The sequence below is a fragment of the Otolemur garnettii genome, unplaced genomic scaffold, assembly GCF_000181295.1.
Source record: "Otolemur garnettii isolate 467f Iridium unplaced genomic scaffold, OtoGar3 scaffold00083, whole genome shotgun sequence".
NCBI lineage: Eukaryota > Metazoa > Chordata > Mammalia > Primates > Galagidae > Otolemur > Otolemur garnettii.
The window spans coordinates 1,041,139-1,049,455 of NW_003852478.1; the positions used below are offsets into that span (position 1 = coordinate 1,041,139).

At 34.4% G+C, this 8,317-nt stretch overlaps 1 non-coding gene across 1 annotated transcript; it reads right to left on the bottom strand.

Annotated features, from left to right (window-relative positions):
* Nucleotides 1-7,257: 7,257 nt before the first annotated feature.
* On the bottom strand, nt 7,258-7,368 carry LOC111726856. The gene has a single exon (XR_002774537.1). It is a non-coding gene; the product is annotated as a U5 spliceosomal RNA (small nuclear RNA).
* Nucleotides 7,369-8,317: the final 949 nt, after the last annotated feature.

Consider the following 8,317-nt stretch of genomic DNA (forward strand, 5'->3'; position numbering starts at 1 on the left):
CTGGGCTTTCTTGAGGTCTGCTGTGGGACACAGTTGACAAGCCCACCTGGGTGGCCTACACTCTTGGTCTAGGGAAATGGATGATTCTCCCTTTGAGTCCTTGTGCAAGCTGCTATGACCTGGAAGTTCAGCTTAGGAAGGCTGAATTAGCCCCACATGGCAATTTCTAGGTTCATTGCTGAGACTGATGTCTGTGTGCAGACAAGCCTTTCTACAAGGCACTAGTGTGCATAATTCCTTCTGCATCCATTCACAGGTAGTTTCAACTGGAATCTCAAGACCATATAGGAATGTAGTCAGGGCCTTTGGAAGACTGGGTTGTTTTCAAGCTTGAGCCTGAAAGAAAACTCAGCAAGGCAAATCAGCCACTACATATTGATCTTCACCCTCAAAGTGACCCTTCTAGCTAGTTCTTAGTCTTCAGAAGGCTTTCATGAACTCTCCTGAAGAAAGATGTTTGACTGAGTTAGTATAGAAATCTTGTTGTAGGGGAATATGAGGAGGTTACCTTATATTCTACTATCTTAGTGACATCACCTTTCAAATACTCGTTAAGGTTCCCACCTCAACACTTACATACTGGGGACCAAGTTTTAAGAGGAATTTGGGGAGCTAATCATAGAACAGCTATATTGTAAATATATATACACACACAAATATACATACATATGGTTTACAAAATTAGCACTAAGAATGCATGTGGAAGCTGACTTGGAGGAAGGAAATGACACTATATTGTAACATGAAACACAGGAATGAATAGAGAAAGCCAAAAACAGTAAATAAGAAGTTTGATAGTTTAATATTATGTACTTTATATACAGTTAAACACTGTCTCCATAATTGCTGTCCTTTTTATCTCTACCTTCTAAAAATACTTATGTACATCAGCGTGCCCAGCTAACTCAGTCAATAGAGCATGAAACTCTTAAAAATATATGCACTCATATGTGTACATATACACATAAGGATGGTGCCAAAAACTGTATACATATTTCAAGGAAGGAAAAAATATATTAAAATTGTAATACTCAATATATACTGACAACGAAAGATGAATATGAGTCACATTGAGCACCACTTATAATTGCAGCAGTCAAATGTGACTGGAGTATTATTAATTTAATACAGTTTTGTTACTTTTTTAAATGTGTATACATTTTCTGGCACCCTTTGACCATGTATTTGTGTGTATATATATGCATATATGTGTGTATATTTAAAGTAATATTTGTTAAAATGTTTTGCTGGGTTAGTAGTATAAAGTTTGTATAATAATAATCGTACACAAAGAGGAAAGAGGGAATGGAGCTATAGAGAAACAACATTTCTGTATTACCTTGAAATTAAATTAGTATACACCTGAAGTAGAATCTGATGAGTTAGACTATACATGGTAAGCTCTAGAATGACTGCTAAAAAAAAAATAAATAAAAATAAACAATGAAAAAATTCACTAAAACAATTAAAATTTTATACAAGGAAAAAATTTATTTAATACAAAGAAAAAAGGCATAAAGGAAGAATATAGGACCAAAAACACATAAGATATATATACATATATATAAAAGTAAAATGTCAGATGTGAAGTCTACTACTTCAACAATAACAGTAGATGTGAGGCAATTATACAACCCAGTCAAAAGTCAGAGTTCACAAAACTGGACATTAAAGCATAAAAACATAACCTGATCCAGGTCCATGCAGTCTAGCTCACTTTGGTCTCAGAGATTCAAGAAGGTGAAAAATAAAAGGTTGGAAAATAGTACCTCTAAGAAAATTAATGTGCTTACGCTAATATCAAATACAACAAACTTTTAAACAACAAATACAGTGACACACAGAGACATTTCATAATAATGAGTATCAGTCCATCAGAAAGATGTAAAATTTATAAACACATATGCACCTAGTAACAGATTTTCCCCGTTGTTGCCATGTGCATTGTAGTGGCTGAGCAGCATCCCTAACCCCTATTTACTAGATGTCAGTAGCAAACTCTTGCAGAGATAACCCAAAATGTCTTCAGATATTACCAAATGTCCCCGGGGGACAAATCACTCTTGGTGATATATCTGAAGCACAGATATGATTGCAAAACTAACCAGTTAATACAGGTCACCACTGAAGAGCTAAAGCAATTTTGAAGGGCATAAGAGAAAAGAACTTCATGTTGTTTCTGTATACTTTGCACTGCATGAGTAGGCTAAAAATTATGATAGGTTCAAGTATTACGTGTTTTCTAAGGTAATGAAAAATTAATAAACTTCCCATCAAACCTAACAAACAAAACTAGCTCACCCTGACAAATACAGAATGTCATCACAGTAGACTATTCAAAAAATGATGGTGGTTTGGAGAGATAGTGATGATGACAAGTCATTTGAATTTTAATATACTTTAAATATACCTCTATAAGACTTACTGAGAGATCAGATCTGAAATGTGAGGGAAATAGACATATAAATTATTTATTTTGCTTAAGCAACTGTCTGAGTAATAATGCCATCATTGGTGTGTAGGAGGTAAGGATGAACAAATTGGGGTTTTTTAAGAGAAGTGAAATCAATGCTTCCCTTTTGGCAATCGCTTTAGAGGTTCGTATTAGACTTCCATATGAGAATGTGTAGAGAGTCGATAGCTCAGTGTGGAACAGAAAAACAATTATCGTAATGATCTATGAGAAACAATGGGTAAAGTCACCCTTACTTCTTGAAAGTGGGAAATTGATAAATAAATTTTAAAGCATAACTTATTATTCATATGTTTTACTGTTTTATCAAAAAACTTATCATTATGTCTTATAATAATAAATTTGAAAACAACAGAAAAAAGGAATGAAGTTAACATTCATTTCTATTTATACAATCTAATGATAGAAATTGTATGCTTGAGAATAAAGAAAAAAATTATCCTATAAAAATCATTGAAAAAATAAAAAATCCACACAATCAGGAACAATTAAATAGTGGATTAGAAAAAACTATAAACATTGCATTTATGCTCTGCTGAACAAAATTAGCTTTGTTGCAATAATGAATTTAGAAAGAAATAGTATAATTCCTCAAACAAAAAGAATAAGAATTTATTTTTTTTCATCTCCTTGAACAAAAAACAAAGAGATGAATTCAAAAGACTAATGAAGTTCTCCTTTCTTGAAAATGAGGAAGAATCCCAGTAAACCAGGAGGAAAAAAAAAGAATATCTTATTGTCTCCCATAATGGGCCAGGCACTGGGTTAAACACTATGAAACGTATCATTTGATCTGCATAGGAACTCTATGAAAGTATCATTTGATCTTCATAGGAACTCTAGTTCCTCAATTTAGATGAAGAGACTGATGCTTAGATGTATGTTAAATAACTTGCCCAAGTCAAACGTAATATTTTAATAACATTGTAGTCCTGCCTCAGACTGTCACTTTGATTTCAGAGCTTATAAACCTGTCAGCACCAGGGAAAAGGTCTCTGTCTCTCACCCACACAAATTAAAAGAGGAAAACAACAACAAAAACCTCACTATAGGCATGATCTCGGCATTCCAACTGATGGTAAGATGCGAGGAAGCAGAAGAAGGTGTGATTGCTTCCACTCCCCGTCAAGATCAGTGGCTTATGGAGACATTGACATAGAAGCCTTACGAAAACTGCAAATCCCTCCTGTTCTACAGTGAATGTAAAATATTAGTCACTTAGGTTTAAATTCCAAAGAACACGATCGGTATGTTTTATTTGCAAACATTTTACATATTAGCTTTACTTTCTTTTGTTTCCATAGGTATCATCTCTATTTCTTGTTCTCCCTATAGAAAGCTCCTTTTTGATCATCAGGTTGTGAAGACCTCCAACTTGAGCTCATTTTTAAAGTAAAACTAGACTCTGCTTGCTCTAACCAAAAGGATTTAAATTACACTGTGGATAAGATGTTGTACGCAGACGAGCTAAAGCTGTGTTTTATTTCCGAAGCAAATGGACTGAAACAGATGGAAGGGGAGAAAGAGAGCGTTCCTGGAGGCACAGAGTCTGTGTGTCACCAGCTGCTGCTGGGAGATAATGGGCAATGGCAAGTGATATGCAGGAGAAAATCCAAATGCTGTGGGTCCCTCCTTTGGACTGTTAGGGGAAAAGAGTCTCTCCTTGTGTTCTTTTAATTGAAGATGAAGCCTGCAATTTGCAATGCTCACTTAAAGCAACCCTGCCTTATTTGATTGAAACATAAAAACAGGGTTCACAAATTGCCTGTGCTATTCCCTGTGGGCTTCAGCTCAAATTATGTAATTCATGGAAGGAGCCACTGAGGGGGTGAGAAGGGTCATGGATATAAGGTAAATATGGAATATGTTTTTAATCTTGCTATATAGTCCATAAATACTGTTGTTACTTACATTTAATTACATTCACTTATTTTAAATTTTGTTACTTAATGTAGGAAATGTGATTTAACACCATTGCCTGAATTGCCTGAATGTCTTTTGAAGAATAAGCTTAATTCCCACATTAACTGATTCCTTTGGAATTAAAAGCAAAGACTCAAGGCATAATGTGGATAACTTTGTAGGCCCTATGACAGGTTAGTCCTGATTTATCTGGGAGTAAAATTTTTTCATACCGGCTATTAAAAAGTTTCTCTGAGAGTAAGGAGACATAATAGAAAATAGAATTAGGGGGTGAAAAAGGGGTCTCAGGTGATAAAGAATCCAAAATCATGACCAGAAGCTGGGGACAGTGTAAAAAAGAGCTATTCTGTACTTAATTATATAATTAATTCAAACATTATGTACAGCCAGGTGCAGTTGCTTACACTGGTAACCCCAGCACTTTGGGAGGCTGAAGTGGGAGAATCATTTCAGGCCAGGAGTTCTAGATCTGCTTTAGCTACACAGCAAAACCTTACCCCTGATTTTTTTTTTTTTTTTTTGGCCGGGCCTGGGTTTGAACCCACCACCTCTGGCATATGGAGCTGGCACCCTACTCCTTGAGCCATAGGCGCTGCCCCCTGATTTTTTTTTTTTAATATAGCCTAGCATGGTGGTGTATGCCTATAGTCCCAGATACTTGGTGGTAAGATTGCTTGAGCCCAGAAATTTGAGGTTACAATAGGCTATGATCAGACCACTGCATTGTAGCCTAGGTGTCAGAGCAAGATCTTATCACTAAAAAATAAAATATGTGGCATTGGCTAGGGGTGGACATTCAGGTCACCTCCGGAAGATGGGTAGATTAACTATGTTGGAAGTTGACTGTGTAATATTCTGCAGCAATTAGAAGCAAGGGATTAGATTTACATATAACCACATGGATATATCTTAACAACAGGTGCCAAGTGAAAAAAAAAAGTATAAGATGCAGAATAAGATACAAAAATAATACCATTTATGTAATTATAATATATGCATGCACAAAATTATATTCTACAACTTTGCAGTGAGAAATAAAAAGATACATTGAATACAGCATAGTGATTACTTTGAAGGTGAAAGATTAGGAAGTTGTTTATAGAGACAAAAAGATATGTGGAATAAATATTCAAATATGAGATAAACCCCCAAAATAAGAGAAGGGCTATATAAATCTACTTAGGCTGCCATAATAAAATACCACTAACTGGGCTTAAACAGCAGACATTTATTTTTTCAGTTCTGGAGGCTGAAATTCTATAGCCAAGGTGCTAGCAACTTTGGTTTCTGGCTTGTAGATGGCACTTTATCTCTGTGATCTCATACAGTCTTCTATACTCATCACAGAAGAGAAGGCTCTGGTTTCTCTCTTTTTTTTCTTACAAGGCCCTCTTAAATTAGGGCATCATGCTTATGAACTCAGTTAACCTAAAGCGATTCCTAAAATCCCTATATACAGTCACATTGGGGGTTGAGGCTTGAACGTATCAGTTTCCCAAGGACACATGAAGTAGCTTTTGAGGACTTTTGAGGACTTGAAGTGTTTTGAGGACCTGTGATGACAGTTTGCAATTGAGCCTAGAAGTGTGATTAACTCAACAATTTTCACTTGAGGAGGATGATTTGGAAACAAGAATATCATGTAATTCTAGTTTTCTACCTCTCCTTGACACTCCCAAATCTCCAGGAAAATGAGACTAGAGTCAGACACCTAGGTTTCCTTTCCATCTTACGCCCTATTTACTTCACTCTACACCTGTCTCTGTTCTTACCAAGGTCATCTTAAAAGATTTCCTCAATTTGACCAAACATTAGACTAGTTGCTTCAAATTTTCCTAAACATGAGAACAATTCCTTTCTGACTCTAAGCATCCAACATTTCTTTTTTTAAGAGTACTTTCTTCAGAAAACTTACAATTGTAAATTCTTTTTTTACCTCTTTGAGATACAAATTTTCTCTTACATCTCTTAACCTTTTGCCAGTTTTATAATCCAGGAATATCTTTCTCAAGGACCAGAGAGTCATCCCTTTGAAATGTAATTATCAAGAAAGAGAGCAGTACTATCTCCCATTCTCTGTGGGAGGGTAGGATCTTAACTTTCATAAGCCCCAATTAGCAAACACAGATGGTCTAACCACATCAACCAAACTCGCCCCTAATGTTCTCAGTACTTTTCCACTAGCTCACTCAGTGCTTAAAATTCTTCTTCCTTTTTTGTTTCAGTGAGTTGAGTTCAATCTCCCTGTCTTATATTTCAGTAATCCTCATCCCTGTTTTGCTAACATCTTAAATAAATTTTTTTCTTGCCCACTTATCTCCTCTGGTATAATTTTTCTTTGACAGTTTCAAGTTTGGATTAAGAAAGAATGGAGAAAATAAACCAGTGAAATGAGTCAAGACAAGCACATTTTCCAATTCAGAAAAATGAGAAGATAAAGGAGACCAGCGTAAACACAAAACTTGTCTACATACCCTAAGATAGTAAAGGAAATATCTTTTTCCAGCTTACGTTTGGATAACACTAAAGTTTATATGTATTTAAATATTAAGCAAAGACAGTACCATATAATTGGGGCATTGTAATACCCTGTCAGTTAACACTAATGTTTTTCCTAATTAAGAGCTCAATAAGATTAAATTTAGAAACGTATTTTATGGCAAACACTTCTTTTTGATATAATACTCCTATAAGATTTATTGATAAATGTTCTAATGATACCTAGAGATATCATTCATTGATTTTTTAGGGCCATCTTCAAAGGCCTAAGCTCTCCCACATTGCAGGATGCTTGAGTGAGATTTGGAAAATGCAGGATAGGGGAATCCATTTTTCTTCTTCTTTTTCTTCTTTTTATAAGTAGCCTTGAAACACAAGACCTCAAAAAATTGGGTAAAGACTCAGAATTGTTCCTCTTTATAGAAATCTTTAGTAAAAGGATAAATATTTATGCAATCTGAAGAGACAAGAAAAATAAATCAAATTAAATCAAATCAGAAAAGAGGAATACAATTATTTCAAAGATGACAAGAACCTGTTAGAATTAGTTAATGAATTCAATCATGTTATAGGTATAAAATCAATTTATATGCAAAATCAATGCAATTCTTTATATAAATATAATCTATAAAAAAAATCAAGAAAATATTCCCATTTATTATAGCATCAACAATAATAAAATATTTGGGAATAAATTTGGCTAAGGAAGCAAAGATCTTAGTCATTGAAAACTATAAAGCATTGAGGAAAGAAACTGAAGAAGACACAAATTAAAATTTCCATTTTATCAAAAGTGATCTACATATCCAACATAATTCCTACCAAAATTTCAAAGGCATTTTTCACAGAATTAGAAGTAAACAACCCTAAAACTGACATGGAACGAAGAAAGATCTTTAGAAAGAGAACAAAGCTGGAAGCCTCTTAGTTTCCGATTTCAAATTATATGTATTATAAAGCTATAATAATCAAAACAGTCTGGTCTTTGCATTAAAGAAAACAAAAGAAAACAGACAGACAGATCAATGAAACAAAATTGAGATCCCAGAAATAAACCCAAACACATATGATCAACTACTTTTTGAAAAGAGCACCAACAAGAAAACAGTTGGGAAAGGATATACTTTTCAATAAATGGTGTTGGAAAACAGGATATCTACTTTCAAAAGAGTGGAATTAGACCATGCCTCATGCCATACACAGAAAAAGTCATTCCAAAATGGGGATTAAACATAAGACATGAAACTGTAAAACATTTAGAAGAAAAGGTTCTTGATATTTCCCTTGACAGTGATTTATTAGATTCTATTTTATAAAAAGCTAAGGCAACAAAAATAAACAAGTGGGACTCCATTAAACTAAAAAGCTTCTGTACAATAAAAAAAGATAAGGAACACAATGAAAACACACTATGGCTTGAGA